Raw genomic sequence first — 18,333 nt, forward strand, 5'->3', positions numbered from 1 at the left:
ATCGGTTAAAGATGGAGCACATTGATGATGATCTCTTTTCTACAGAAAGCGAATTTTCTTCAGACTCTTCATCTGAGGGGACTGAGAACGTAAGTCAGATACAGGAGTTACATTTTCCTAAACCTCTGTCTATTGATATTCATAAGTTAACATATTTTTTGGACCATCAAGGTACAGTGAATAGCTCGCTAGACTATGATGTGGAGGAGGGGGAAATTGTACATACTATGTCAGATGAAGAGGTAGCAAGAATGTTTGGTATTGAGGTAGATAAGTTGATTGCTGCTGAAAAGGATCCAAATACTGCTGGTACAAGTGAGAAGAGGCATTCAAGCGATGATAGTGCTGAAGAAGTTATAGTTGAGGATGCTTCGGATGATGAGAACGTTGATAAAAGTGTTGAGGAATATGACTTGCCTGAGTTTGCTGATCTTTTTAATCAACAAAGTGATGATGTTCTGAATAGGAAAGTGGATGAGAAGCGGACGGTTGAGGAAGGAGAGTCGTCTGGTGTGAACAAAGAGGGTGAGAATCTTGATACCATAAATAAACAGAAAAAACAAAGAATGGAGAGAGTATCAAAGATTGTGCACCAAAGCGTGGTTTAAGAAAGTACCGTTGGAACCAAAATACAAGTTATATTACGATCGAACGGGAAAGGTTACAGGAGGAAAGATTCTCAGTTGGGCATATTTGAAAGAGTTGATTGCTTTGATGTGCGTAGGGAGAATGGGGTAGATTATTTTAAACATGCTGTTGATATTAAAACACTACCATATTTTGAGATGATGGAATTGGCAAGATTAACACTGCTCTATCATGAAACTGACGGTTGGGGGCAGTGGATGCAGTTTAAGATCCGAAAAGAGTTCAAGTACGGCTGTTCTGTGTTAGAGCCGCAGTTCCCAAAAGTTTCTTATCGTACTGATCAATCAACTGGGAATATAGTTCGAGTGGTTAGGTATAAACGAGCAAAGACTATGAAGTTTGCACCGTTTCGTAAGATGCCACAGAATTTTGATGATCGGTTTCGTTGGTGGTATTATGATGGAAGAACAGAAGAAGCGGTGATTGTGTTGGATAATCCTAATGGTAGTTTGGACCATATCAGGATTATTGATCCGAGGTGGATTCGGAATTTAAGTAAGACTGATATCAAGGTGTTGAGGAAACATCCAATCTTTCATGAGTTGCCTAATACCGAGCAGGCGATTCAGCTTAACCGTGATGTTCGTACTTGTCATGCTTATGATATCCATGCTTAATGTTTGTCTGATGGTTTTAAATTTCATGAACTGTGAACTTGAACATTTTCTTTTGGATTTAGTTCGATTTGGTTGTAATAACTTGATTCTAACGTCTTAATTTTCATTTTATTGAATGTGTTGACTGTGTGTTTAGTTGTTTTTCAGGGAAAGTATATAATGTGATTTTAGATAATGAACTGGGTCCTAGGGGGAGTTTGTTGGTGCATAATTAGTCCCCGAGTTCATTATGATCATGTTAATAAGCTTAATCGTTTAATTTTCTCTGCTGGTATGCAACCGCACGGTTGTAGGATGCAACCGTATGGTTAGACAGGCAACTGCACGGTTGCAAGGTGCAACTGCACGGTTGCAACGTGCTGTGTATATTTAAAGGGGATTTCGGGTTCATTGTTAGGGTTACGTATTCTAACCTATACTACACGTACAATCCAATTCTCTGGTGTTCTATTATTCAATATAGTCGATCTTTAACATATCTAAGTCGATTTTATCATTAAGATCAAAAGTTTTCATTGAGTGTTGAGTATAAAACCCAATAACGAGATTTTCTGCACTCGTTATTGAATCTAAGATCGTTTAATCCTATTTACACAATCCTACAAAAAGAATACATACAAGTCTGACCCGAGTACCTCAAACCTAGAACCTAAAGGCAAAACGGACTTAACACAACAAGCTAGGATCTAATTGGTGCCCCAAAGGCCAACAAAACAAAAACATAAAGTCGAACCTTATACCAAAGACAAACCAAAGGAAAGCGATTCTCACACACGTATATTTAATTCATCCGCGCCTTTTATAGTAAAAAGACCACTATACCCTTAATACTAATTTACTTAAACTACCTCCAAGTATAAATGTTACCAACATTTAACAAATAAACAACGGAACTGATACGGTCTATTCGAGTCGACCGCGAACTCCTAGGATAAAGCCGATTCGAGATGGCGAGTCTCCAAAGAAAGTAAGATTAAGAAGAGACTTTTTGGACTTACCCAAATACTTTTTAATTCATCCCTTTTCATAAAACATAAGTTACATATTTATAGTGAAAATAAACAAACTACTTTTGCTAACTGACTACGTACCAAGGTTGGAGAATTCGGATCTCGGGGAGATCTCGTTTGGACTTTTTTAGGGAGATCTCGGCATCTCAGAATAATCTCGGAGAGATCTCGGACGTTGACTTACGTTGACTTTATAGTTTTTTTAATATAATTATACATAAAAACATAAATATATGTATATTTATATACGTTTTTACGAGATTTTACAAAAATATCCGAGAAGTGCGCGAGAAAATCTTAGAAATTACGAATTTTACAAGAAAATCTTACAAATTAGCAAGAAAATCCGATACATCATGGCTTTGACTAAGTTTGACCACGTTGACCGAGAAATCTCAGGAGATGAACATCTTGTCTCGGTTGCCTTCTAAAAACGAGATCGCGGGGGAGATCTCGGGAGATTTACAGCACTGCTACGTACTAAACTACTAAACTGCTATCAACTACTACTATCAATATTAAGGAGATCATGGGTAACATAATTCATGCTGTGATGACCCATCCTAAACCATTCGGACGGAGTCCATATCGATTATAAACGATTCACAACAGTTGATTATATCGCGAGGTACTTGACCTCTATATGATACATTTTACAAACATCGCATTCGTTTTTGAAAAGACAATCTTTAATTACATCGAAAGTTGACGGCATGCATACCATTTCATAAAATATCTATCTATAATTGACTTAATAATAATCTTGATGAACTCAACGACTCGAATGCAACGTCTTTTGAAATATGCCATGAATGACTCTAAGTAATATCTTTAAAGTGAGCAAATGCACAGCGGAAGATTTCTTTAATACCTGAGAATAAACATGCTATAAAGTGTCAACCAAAAGGTTGGTGAGTTCATTAGTTTAACATAAATAATCATTTCCATCATTTTAATAGACCACAAGGTTTTCATTTCTCATAAACATATGTCCCATGCATAGAGACAAAAATAATCATTCATATGGATTGAACACCTGGTAACCGACATTAACTAGATGCATATAGAATATCCCCTATCATTCCGGGAAATCCTTCGGACATGATATAAACAAAACGAAGTACTAAAGCATCCGGTACTTTGGATGGGGTTCGTCGGGCCCATAGATCTATCTTTAGGATTCGCGTCAATTAGGGTGTCTGTTCCCTAATTCTTAGATTACCAGACTTAATAAAAAGGGGCATATTCGATTTCGATAATTCAACCATATAATGTAGTTTCAATTACTTGTGTCTATTTCGTAAAGTATTTATAAAAGCAGCGCATGTATTCTCAGTCCCAAAAATATATATTGCAAAAGCATTTAAAAGGAGAGTAATGAAACTCACAATACTGTATTTTGTAGTAAAAATACATATGACGACTTTGAACAATGCAGGGTTGTCCTCGGATTCACGAATCTATACCATTCGTATATATATATCAAAACATGAAATCGTAACAGAACGAATTTATTTATTATATCTTTAATTTGTATATTTAGTTTATGTATATATATTTAAAATGGTTAATCTTCATATAGTTATATTAGTATATCTATTTTATGTACGTACTTGTTTAGATGTTATATTTAAAAATCGATAGTTTTTGTTATTTGTATGTATTTATGTAACTAATATTAATAGGTTTGATATATATATATATTTATGCGAAATTATAATATAATTTTAGTATATACAATAAGTATATTTTATGTATAAAATATTTATCTATTTTAAAAAGGTAGTTTTTAGTATTAATAAAGATGACATTAATAATCCTATTACTTCAAAATAATACTTATTTTGATAATAAAATTTATAACAAACTTATTATTGATGGTAATCTTAATAAAATACTTTTATTAATGATAACTATAATATTCATAACCTTTAATGATAATAATAATAACATTAGTAATACTTTATAATTATGATTGTGATATTAATTAATACTAATAATAATAATTACTATACTAATAATAATTATAATACTTACAATAACAATAATAATAAGAATCACAATAATAATAATAATAATAATTAATATTAATAAGGAGACTACCTCACAATGAAAGAGTCCCAAAAAAAATATACAGCTGCCCTCGCCCGGGATCGAACCCACGACCCCTCGAATACTCACAAACACATCAAACCAGTCATGCTATTCTGTTTTTCTGGTTAAATAAGAAACTCAGTAATATTTAATCCCTCTTTCTTTCTGGCTTCTTTTCTCCTCTTCTTCTTCACAGGTTCAAACGAACAGAATCAAACCTAGACTCGTAACAGCTTATTCTAAATGGGTTTAAGACTTTTAAACAAAATGTAATCAACTTATATAAATCTTTGAATTACTTGAAACGTAAAAAAAATAATAAAAAAAAATAAAGAAACGCTGCTGACCTGCTGCTGCTGCTTCACGGTTTTAAAAAAAAAAAATTGATTTTGAGATTATGGTTGTTTTGGCTTATGATTCCTACACGAAATTGTTTGCAAATCACTCATAAAAACTATTGGAATCAATAATTGAACTTGAAATATAGCAGATAACTCAAATTTGATTGAAGATCAATCATTGACTTTTTTAAATCGAAACTTTGACTCGATAATTAAACTCAATAAGAAGAATTGGAATATAATCTTTTGCAGATAGTTTAAGTGAAACATTCCCAACAACTTTGCAATTATAGATTTTAAAATGGAACTTGAATTCGAGGTTTTTGCAAAAAAAAAGTATCAAGGACAGAGTTTACGTGATGTTCTTGACTTGTCTGATTAATTCCATTGCTATTAACTGTTAATTGTGGTTGTAAATGACTTTGAAGGTGTGAAGTTGAATGACTTTTGTTAAAAACACAGAGTAATTGTTATTTTATAAACAATTGGTAGCGACAAGATTTAAATCAATTTGGAACAAAAAAAAATACATAAGAATCGAGCTGTATGATTAACAAATTGGTACTATTCGATGTTGATGTGTAACTAAACGAGACAGAAACAAAAAAATAGAACAGTTGGATTGTGATGTAAAGCAAATTCTGATTCTTAACGATCTGTATGTACAATATTTTTATAGATATTATTAATAATTTAATAATTATAATTATATTAATAATAATTCAAATAATAATATTAATAATAATAATATTAATAATAATAAATAATAATACTGATTTCTCTATGTATATATATCTGTATATAATGCATATATATATATATATATATATATATATATATATATATATATATATATATATATATATATATATATATATATATATATATATCTTTGTATGTTATTTATATAAAGGAACATAATAATGTTAATTATATGTAGACATTAATATTTAATATTAATTTTATTAATAATAATGAAACTAATAATAATAACCGAATTGATAAATATAGTAATATCAATAATACTAATGATAATAACTAATGATGATTATAATTGTAAATATAATAATGATCATATTATTAATGATAATAATAAAAATGATAATTTTTAATAAGTTTAATAATAACAAATAAAATAGGAATGATAACAATAATATTATTAATAATGCTAATAATAATACTACTTTTAATAATAATCTTATTATTAATGATAATACTAATACTAATAATAATAATAATAATAATAATAATAATAATAATAATAATAATAATAATAATAATAATAATAATAATAATAATAATAATAATAATAATAATATTAATACAACAACTTATACATATCAAATTTCGTATGTACCTATGATGTTATACAAATATTAAGATTAATATTTACATTAATAATGAAAGTAATGATCATAATATTAATATAACATTTATACTTTAACTTGTATTTTTCCTATAATATATTAACCTTACATCTTTAACTTCAAATGTTTAAATTATATTTTATTGCTTCAAATAATTATATGTTCTTACATTTATATATATATTATATAGATTCATAATTATATTATATATCTATTTATATATGTTTATTGTAACAGTAACTTAATTACTTTGTTTATTATCTTACATTATTAATTCTAATTGATTAATGTATACTTATTAATTTAAATTATTATATATATATATATATATATATATATATATATATATATATATATATATATATATATATATATATATTAATTATTTACCCATTGGTTCGTGAATCATCGAGAATGGTCACAGGTTAATTGAATATATGAAACAGTTCAAAATTTTTGAGATCCTATCTTACAGACTTTTCTTATCGTGTCGGAAACATATAAAGATTAAAGTTTAAATTTGGTCGGAAATTTCCTGGTCATCAAAGTACCTACCCGTTAAAGAAATTTCGTCCCGAAATTTGAGTGAGGTGGTCATGGCTAACAATAAAAATGTTTTCATGACGAATATGAGTTGATAAATAGAGTTTTATCATTATTGATTAATATAGATAAAACAATTCGATTTTTGTGAAGCGTACGAGGGAAGCTGTCACAAAAGAGTGAAGTGAATAAATGCAGATTCGTCTTGTCTGGTGACATAGTCATGGTTGATTTTAGAAAATAAGGTGCGTCTTAACTTTTGACGTTGTCTTGGTTGAATTCCGGAATTCAAGGGATTAAAGAAAATCTTCGAAATCTAAAAGATTTGATTCTTCGGGATTTAAGGAAATTAGGATCTCTATAATTAAATATGGTGATCTGCCTCGATTTCTCCGTCTGATATTTCCGTTATAACTTTAACTCTTCCCGTTCAATAATTTTCACCATTTCTATACTTTCTTTCATGGTTCCTACATCCACAAGATTGTAGAAATGCTTAATCCAGTTCTGATCCTTGTCCTTATCCTAACTATTGCAACAATCATTCTCCTTTTCCAACTTCCACCGGAGGAATCTGTTTTCTTTTACTTCGCCCTTGGGGTTATAGTGTTTTTAATTCTCCCGTGTCTTTATGTTGCGATAAACATTGATATACATGGTTTGTAATTTATGTGTTGTTATCGGGCCTTATATTCTCCCTTATATTCTGAAGTCCCTTCTTCTGTTTTCCATAATCATTGTCATCCCCAGTTAATGCTCTCTTTTATTTACTGCGATTTATACCCCTATTTCTATTTCGCAGCTTTGTCCCTTCGTTTCTTCTTCTTGCGATTAAACACCGCTTGTAATGGTTCAGAAGTCACAGATATAAACTTCGGAATGAACATTGTTAATGTTCTAAGAAGGAAATCGTAATGGCACGATTTGATTTGTCAAATTACCAGAATCACTGAGAATAGAACTATCAAGAATATATTTTCTTGATATGTTCGGAGGTGAAGTAGAATGAACGAGTCGTGTAACATGGCACATGATGACGTTATGATTCTGTGAATCATCACGTTCCATTAGAAACTCAGCATGACTTACTGTAATATAATCACGTTGATCAAGTGTCATTATATTATACTAACTCATGCATCAATTCCCAACACTACTTCAAAAACATTCATAATTTAAACTCGAATTTTAAAGAATTTTAGAAACTAAAGTAGTTTCCTTTATGATGTAATATAGATAGCACGAAGAGATAAATAATTTCGGACGAGAATATTTATGAAAATATCTTCAGAAATATCGAAGATATTTATGATGATATTTTAGAATTTCTAAGTTCGATGATTGATGAAGAAAGATTTTTCACAAGATTTTAACATGGGTACGGAGTAAGATATTCGTTGAAGGTTTCATCGGATCCAGAATTACTTGAGTTCTTTGAATATATGGTATGGTCCTTGTACTTGTCCTTGGTCTCCTTCGTAGTTAGCTCAATCCATTTTCCAGTTCCAACTTTTCTGAGCTTTTCCAACATACTATTCTTTATCATCAAACTTTCGATGATTAAGGTCGTTTACGGTTGTCTATGGTTTCTGCTGCTTCATTCAGCTTTTTCAACATTCAGAGTATTGATTTGTGACTGAGTGCTTTTCAGAATTTCAGAATGAGAGATCATAATTCTAAGAGATAAATGTCATACCATATAACTGTTGATGTAGATATGTTGTGAGTTTTCAAAGTACTGATTGCTGATTCCCGGAAATTGTTATGGCAGTTCTCGTTACAAGATGCGGATGAGTATATGATAGGGTTTCAATGAATAAATATAATGATTTGTCAGAGAGATTTGAGCCAAGGAGCAACGAGGTTGCTGGTACGTCTGCTGGTAATATAGTGGAATATAAAAGAATTCTCCGGTATCAAAAGGGTAATCGTATATATCAGGATTATAGTAAGGCTACTTCGAATGAAAAGTCGAAGTTGACTTGCTGGAGCTGTGACAAAATTGGCTACTTTGAAAAGAACTGCAAAGTTATTTTGGGTAATAATAACACTAAAGGAATTAGCACAGCTATGTGCTAAACGTTTACTCAGTTTCCGAAAGTTTTTTAGGTGCATAACTATATGCATAAATCTTTTCTTCTGTAGATGAAATGCGGTTGGTTCATCCTCTCGATTGAAGTGTTTTTAAGAATTATGAAATGTTTGAACGCAGATTGGAATCGTCAAGATACAAATGAGGTTTAAGATGAAATCAAGTGGCAAAATTGAGGAAATGTTTAGTTTCATATGTTATAATCAATATTTTAATTCATTTTATTTGTCCAATATTATTAGTCCACAGTCGATAGTCCACAGTTAACAGTCCAGTAATTCATATATAGTTTAATATATTATATTCGAATTAATTAATACGTGTCGTGACACGTATACGTCTCAGACTCGATCACAACTCAAACTTTATATATTATTGTAGAATCAACCTCAACCCTGTATAGCTAACCCCAACATTACTGCATATAGAGTGTCTATGATTATTCCAAATAATATATATAGATGCGTCGATATGATATGTCAAAACCTTGTATACGTGTCCCGATATTTAAATGCGTAAAATAAATAAAGAAATTAAATAACGATAAATAAAGTGCGTAAAGTAAATAACAGAAATTAAATGACGATAAATAAAATTGCGAGAATTAAAATTGCGATAAAATAAATTGCGATAATTAAATGTACAATAAGGAATTAACAGTTAGCTAGGAACAGTTAGCTAGGATTTTGTTAGCGTGGATTCTTAATAAAATTTCTCATAGTTAATTTGTTTGTTTCTAACAAATTTTATTTTGTCCAATGTTTTCTTCATTATGCCACTTGTCGGATTCTGATAGGTCAAAATTCAAATATGAAATTGAATGAAAATGGTTATTCTTTGGTGAACGGATACGTATATCGGTGGATGTAAGTAGGATAGTAAATGACTGTTGAATCAGATTCGAAGAATGTACAGTGTAACTTATTAATGTGAAATCTAAATATTCCTCGGGTATTACCTACTCGTTAAAATATTTTCACCATTAACAGTTTGTACAAAAGAATTTTTTATTACAACTTTATGAAAACATATATACATATATATTTTCTTCAGATGTAATCATGGATTTTAATGAATCAATATGATATTAAACTCATTTGATTTACCGTTTAAAACAAGAATATATAATCTCTAAAACATTAGAGATTACATAATCGCCATGTCGAACGAAAATAAATGATGTAGTACGATTTGCAGATGGATGATTATGCTCGAGGTACAGAATGAGATGTTGAGGCTTGTGTTGTTGTGGTTTGTATTGTTGCTGGTGGTACTGTTGATGCCGTTGATGTTGATGAAGCTGGTACGTTTTGCATCAATATCTCCAAATTTATTTTTTGAGCGCGAAGTTTGTTGACTTCTTCTATTATTCCGGGGTGATTTTCGGTTGGAACGAGCGAATGAATAAGGTTTAGAATTTTAGATAGAATATAATCTTGGCAAGATATTCAGAAAAAGAGAGAGAAAATAGTATTACGAACAGGTTCGCCGGTAAGTGCTTCAGGTTCATTGCCAAGAGGTAAATTCGGTTGGTGGAAGGGATCGCCTTCTTCGCGTCTCCATTGATTAAGTTGACTACGAACCCATCAAATGAATTGAGGATGGCTGATTGATTGATTCATTCTGGTGACACCGCTTTCGGAGCTTAGGTGAATATCCATGTCGGAATAGTTGTCGGAATAACTATCGGAATAGCTATCGAAATCTAAGGGACTCGAACTGGTTGAGGGATTCATCTCGTACGATTAGATGAAGGATTTTTGTTAAGAAGTAGATTATAGGATGTAGATTAGTACCCTGCAATACGTAATTTACATATGCATATATAATACTAAAATCCCATAAGTTACGGAGGAATCTACGGAAGCTGTCAGGCAAAGGTAACAATAACAGATACGCTAAGATATGAATTTATCTATACACTGTCTATGCAATAGAGGCAGTAAGACATGTCTAGACTTTAAGGATGATAAGCAAATAATTTTCGACACTAAATGATAAGCAAAACTTTTGACATGTAGAAACGGTCGAAGTCCAGACTTACTAATGCATCTTAACGACTATATATTAGACACACTAATGCAAGACCTGGTTCGCTAAGACCACCGCTCTGATACCAACTGTGATGACCCGTCCTAAACCATCCGGACGGAGTCCATATCAATTATAAACGATTCACAACAGTTGATTACATCGCGAGGTACTTGACCTCTATATGATACATTTTACAAACATCGCATTCGTTTTTGAAAAGACAATCTTTAATTACATCGAAAGTTGACGGCATGCATACCATTTCATAAAATATCTATCTATAATTGACTTAATAATAATCTTGATGAACTCAACGACTCGAATGCAACGTCTTTTGAAATATGCCATGAATGACTCTAAGTAATATCTTTAAAGTGAGCAAATGCACAGCGGAAGATTTCTTTAATACCTGAGAATAAACATGCTATAAAGTGTCAACCAAAAGGTTGGTGAGTTCATTAGTTTAACATAAATAATCATTTCCATCATTTTAATAGACCACAAGGTTTTCATTTCTCATAAACATATGTCCCATGCATAGAGACAAAAATAATCATTCATATGGATTGAACACCTGGTAACCGACATTAACTAGATGCATATAGAATATCCCCTATCATTCCGGGAAACCCTTCGGACATGATATAAACAAAACGAAGTACTAAAGCATCCGGTACTTTGGATGGGGTTCGTCGGGCCCATAGATCTATCTTTAAGATTCGCGTCAATTAGGGTGTCTGTTCCCTAATTCTTAGATTACCAGACTTAATAAAAAGGGGCATATTCGATTTTGATAATTCAACCATATAATGTAGTTTCAATTACTTGTGTCTATTTCGTAAAGTATTTATAAAAGCAGCGCATGTATTCTCAGTCCCAAAAATATATATTGCAAAAGCATTTAAAAGGAGAGTAATGAAACTCACAATACTGTATTTTGTAGTAAAAATACATATGACGACTTTGAACAATGCAGGGTTGGCCTCGGATTCACGAATCTATACCATTCGTATATATATATCAAAACATGAAATCGTAACAGAACGAATTTATTTATTATATCTTTAATTTGTATATTTAGTTTATGTATATATATTTAAAATGGTTAATCTTCATATAGTTATATTAGTATATCTATTTTATGTACGTACTTGTTTAGATGTTATATTTAAAAATCGATAGTTTTTGTTATTTGTATGTATTTATGTAACTAAAATTAATAGGTTTGATATATATATATATATATATATATATATATATATATATATATATATATATATATATATATATATATATATATATATATATATATATATATATATATATATATATATATTTATGCGAAATTATAATATAATTTTAGTATATACAATAAGTATATTTTATGTATAAAATATTTATCTGTTTTAAAAAGGTAGTTTTTAGTATTAATAAAGATGGCATTAATAATCCTATTACTTCAAAATAATACTTATTTTGATAATAAAATTTATAACAAACTTATTATTGATGGTAATCTTAATAAAATACTTTTATTAATGATAACTATAATATTCATAACCTTTAATGATAATAATAATAACATTAGTAATACTTTATAATTATGATTGTGATATTAATTAATACTAATAATAATAATTACTATACTAATAATAATTATAATACTTACAATAACAATAATAATAAGAATCACAATAATAATAATAATAATAATTAATATTAATAAGGAGACTACCTCACAATGAAAGAGTCCCAAAAAAAAATATACAGCTGCCCTCGCCCGGGATCGAACCCACGACCCTCGAATACTCACAAACACATCAAATCAGTCACGCTATTCTGTTTTTCTGGTTAAATAAGAAACTCAGTAATATTTAATCCCTCTTTCTTTCTGGCTTCTTTTCTCCTCTTCTTCTTCACAGGTTCAAACGAACAGAATCAAACCTAGACTCGTAACAGCTTATTCTAAATGGGTTTAAGACTTTTAAACAAAATGTAATCAACTTATATAAATCTTTGAATTACTTGAAACGTAAAAAAAATAATAAAAAAAATAAAGAAACGCTGATGACCTGCTGCTGCTGCTTCACGGTTTTAAAAAAAAATAATTGATTTTGAGATTAAGGCTGTTTTGGCTTATGATTCCTACATGAATTTGTTTGCAAATCACTCATAAAAACTATTGGAATCAATAATTGAACTTTAAATATAGCAGATAACTCAAATTTGATTGAAGATCAATCGTTGACTTTTTTAAATCGAAACTTTGACTCGATAATTAAAACTCAATAAGAAGAATTGGAATATAATCTTCTGCAGATAGTTTAAGTGAAACATTCCCAACAACTTTGCAATTATAGATTTTAAAATGGAACTTGAATTCGAGGTTTTTGCAAAAAAAGTATCAAGGACAGAGTTTACGTGATGTTCTTGACTTGTCTGATTAATTCCATTGCTATTAAATGTTAATTGTAGTTATAAATGACTTTGAAGGTGTGAAGTTGAATGACTTTTGTTAAAAACACAGAGTAATTGTTGTTTTATAAACAATTGGTAGCGACAAGATTTAAATCAATTTGGAACAAAAAAAAATACATAAGAATCGAGCTGTATGATTAACAAATTGGTACTATTCGATGTTGATGTGTAACTAAACGAGACAGAAACAAAAAAATAGAACAGTTGGATTGTGATGTAAAGCAAATTCTGATTCTTAACGATCTGTATGTACAATATTTTTATAGATATTATTAATAATTTAATAATTATAATTATATTAATAATAATTCTAATAATAATATTAATAATAATAAATAATAATACTGATTTCTCTATGTATATATATCTATATATAACGCATATATATATATATATATATATATATATATATATATATATATATATATATATATATATATATATATATATATATATATATATATATATATATATATATATATATATATATATATATATATATATCTTTGTATGTTATTTATATAAAGGAACATAATAATGTTAATTATATGTAGACATTAATATTTAAAATTAATTTTATTAATAATAATGAAACTAATAATAATAACCGAATTGATAAATATAGTAATATCAATAATACTAATGATAATAACTAATGATGATTATAATTGTAAATATAATAATGATCATATTATTAATGATAATAATAAAAAATGATAATTTTAGTAAGTTTAATAATAACAATCAAAATAGGAATGATAACAATAATATTATTAATAATGCTAATAATAATACTACTTTTAATAATAATCTTATTATTAATGATAATACTAATAATAATAATAATAATAATAATAATAATAATAATAATAATAATAATAATAATAATAATAATAATAATAATAATAATAATAATAATAATAATAATAATAAAAACTTATACATATCAAATTTTGTATGTACCTATGATGTTATACAAATATTAAGATTAATATTTACATTAATAATGAAAGTAATGATCATAATATTAATATAACATTTATACTTTAACTTGTATTTTTCCTATAATATATTAACCTTACATCTTTAATTTCAAATGTTTAAATTATATTTTATTGCTTCAAATAATTATATGTTCTTACATTTATATATATATTATATAGATTCATAATTATATTATATATCTATTTATATATGTTTATTGTAACAGTAACTTAATTACTTTGTTTATTATCTTACATTATTAATTCTAATTGATTAATGTATACTTATTAATTTATATTGTTATATATATATATATATATATATATATATATATATATATATATATATACACTTAATTATTTACCCATTGGTTCGTGAATCGTCGAGAATAGTCACAGGTTAATTGAATATATGAAACAGTTCAAAATTTTTGAGATCCTATATTACAGACTTTTCTTATCGTATCGGAAACATATAAAGATTAAAGTTTAAATTTGGTCGGAAATTTCCGGGTCATCACACATGCAACATGGGCATGTCTCAATACACGTACCACACTACACCTCCTGTAACATTAATTATTTGCTACTAAGTTAATTTAACTGCAACAAGTTAACAGCTTGACTACTTCAAGGATGAGCCACTTGTTCAAACCCATGTGCACGTATCAATACCCACCCGTTGAAATCAACCTTGTCCTCAAGGTTGGAGATATCTTCCATGGTAGTTTCGGGAGTGATCGTAAGAACTGGCACCAACGCTCAACCAACAACCATTGCTTATCGTGGAACCGCCAAATCATTAAAATCTTCCACGGTGGTTCAAGTTCGGTTGGAAGAACCACAAACTTTGGTGGCATGTGTTTTTGACTGGGATAAAACAAAAGTGTGCAATGCCTAGAGGTGTGAGTACCGACAATAAAAAGGAAGGATGTAACCCGTGATTTAAGGATATTGTGCATGGACCCTGAGTTAATATGGATGTTGACCGGGTGACTCGTGATGTGGCCCTTCACACAAGGGGACTGTGGCAGAATTTTGTAGTGCAAAGCGGCAGGGGATGGAGTTGCGAATTTGGTAAGCAGGTTGTCGGTGTTGGTGTTCATGTGTGTGGTTGCGACAGGTGGTGGGAGGGGTGTGTTGACAGGAAGGTTAAACTCACGGGGTTGATTGGACGGTTCAATGGTGTCCGGTTTGGTGATTATGGTCGCGAGCGTGGTGACGGTGGTGGTGGTAGGAGTGTCGATTTCTAGATGGTATCCCGTGGTGGTGGTAAATTGGATGCCTAGGTATTTACAGATAGTTGCAAGGTGACGATTGATTGTGGCATTTTGGTGGGTAATAATTTCCGCTAGGGTGTCGAATTTTGCGTTGAGTTCGTTCATGCTGTCAACGAGGGCGGAAAGCGACTCCTCAACGGTGGGGGTGGATTTTCGAGGAGGTAAGGTGATCAATGAAAGCACCATTGATACGGTCTATTCGAGTCGACCGTGAACTCATAGGATAAAGCCGATTCGAGATGGCGAGTCTCCAAAGAAAGTAAGATTAAGAAGAAACTTTTTGGACTTAACCAAATACTTTTTCATTCCTCCCTTTTCATAAAACATAAGTTACATATTTATAGTGAAAATAAACAAACTACTTTTGTTAACTGACTACGTACTAAACTACTAAACTGCTATCAACTACTACTATCAACATTAAGGAGATCATGGGTAACATAATTCATGCAACATGGGCATGTCTCAATACACGTACCACACTACACCTCCTGTAATATTAATTATTTGCTACTAAGTTAATTTAACTACAACAAGTTAACAGCTTGACTACTTCAAGGATGAGCCACTTGTTTAAACCCATGTGCACGTATCAGGAACATACCTGATCTTCCCCATCTTGTATGATTTATACACACACAAAACTAGATTAAAGAACACATTTCAGAAATAAAATAAAAGAAGAAAATTAATCCCATACTGACGTAAACCACAAACATATACATAAATATTACATTTATTTTTTTTTTAACGACCAAACTCTATAAAAAAATAAAACTCCCAAACCAGCGAGAAGCTAGAGGGAATTACAATTGGTTACAAAATCAAGAAATCATAAAATTAACATTTTTTCCTCTATTACATATGCATATACATTAACTATTACATATAAAAATGAGAGTAGATCCAGAAACAAATTAATTCCTTTTATACAAAAACATCATTAGGTTTAATCTCCTTATAACCGAATCCAAACTAAAACAATTCCAATCACCAATTCCTTGAATTAGATCGAAATGATTTTGAATTCAATTCAATAAATGTGATATAACAACCCTCACTTTTCCCTTCTTAAAATACCAAGTTGTCCTTAGGGTTTCAATGTCATATTCTGTGTATTATCATTAGGGTTGTTAATCAGACATAATAAGTGCCCGAGTAATTAAATGCTCTGTAAATTAATGCTTGTAATTAATAACCTGAAACCTCAACCTCATATATTAATTAAAACCCTAATCTTACAAACCCTAACCCTAATACTAAATTAATAGAATATACTACATGTATTAAATAAATTATGACCTTATATAACCTTTAATACAAACTAATTGAAACCATATTAAAAATTAATAAAGGTTAGGGGCTAATAATTAAATAAAATGTATTTTAATTAAATGTAACCTTAATAATAAATAAATAAATAAAATATATATATATATATATATATATATATATATATATATATATATATATATATATATATATATATATATATATATATATATATATATATATATATATATATATATATATATAAATACATAAATAAATAAAAATTTTGATTATAAAAAAAATATAGATAAGCATATAAATGTATAAATTTCGGCTAGGATAAAAAAAATGGGGAAATAAACTTAATCACTAAGCTAACCACTAATCCTAATCTAAACCTAAATCTAGTCCTTGATCACCAAGTTTCCTAAAAACCTAGTTTGATCACAACTCTTGAAACTCAACTATAAAAAGTATCATGTATTCCCATATTTTTGCTTTCCAAAATAAACCCACAAAACCCCATTCTTAAAACTGCATTAGTCGATATAATTGTCCAGCCCTTTTCCCCTTTTTGGTCGACAGTTTCCCAGCTTCTTTCCCCTCTAATTTTGTCGACTAAATAGCCCACCATCCAGCCTTCATAATCGACCATCAAATAGCCTGCATCACCACCTATTATAGCCTTTCTTTCCTTCTTTTCAGGTGACTAAAACAGCTCCAAATTTGCTGCTGCATTCGACCTGAATAACCTCCACAAAACAGTCCTTTTTAATCGATAACCTGCTTCTGTTTTGTTGCTGCAAACACGTGATCAAAAAGCCTTCATCCTGCTTGTTCCTGCTGCAAATTCGTGACCCATAACAGCCCTCCAAGTCAAGTTTGTTGATGTGATTGCTGCTGAGATTCTTGCTGTTTCTGTCGAGTTTATCAGACCCAAACAGACCCCTTTCTGGGTCGTTTTTGCTGCTGCTACTAGGCAGCCTGTTTTCTCAATTCCTCATCACTAAATTCTTGATCTTAAACCCTAAGGTATAACTAATAAACCCTAGTTCATTCCTACATTAAATCTATTAAGTTATAGTTGTAAGTATTATAATAAAAGTTATGATTTTATGAGGTAACTAGAAAGAGTGAATAAAGATAATGAATATGAAGTATGATTTTGATCAAGTATTATAATAAACGGTTAATAAGATGATAATGAATCAAGTATGAATTATGATTTAATGTGAAGTTTAGGTTATGAATACGAATTGATTATGGCTAAAAAGATGATTAGTTATTATGATATAAAGTCATGATTTTATGTTAATAAGATACTAGGTTGAATTAGGTATGATCATGAAGTTAGTTAATGTTAGTTGAAGATTATGGCTAAGATTAAAAGATGGAGGTTAAACAAGAACACGTATTGTGTAATGGTAGTTATAATTTTATGTTAAAGATGTTATGGTAAAAAGGTTAAGTAGGTTTGATAAAAGTTGATTAATAAAATAATAATGGTTATGATCAAAGTAAAAATAAAATTAAAAGATGATAACAAGTATGATTATGGTTATTATGATTAGGGT

The sequence above is a fragment of the Rutidosis leptorrhynchoides genome, chromosome 3 (assembly GCF_046630445.1).
Source record: "Rutidosis leptorrhynchoides isolate AG116_Rl617_1_P2 chromosome 3, CSIRO_AGI_Rlap_v1, whole genome shotgun sequence".
Lineage (NCBI taxonomy): Eukaryota > Viridiplantae > Streptophyta > Magnoliopsida > Asterales > Asteraceae > Rutidosis > Rutidosis leptorrhynchoides.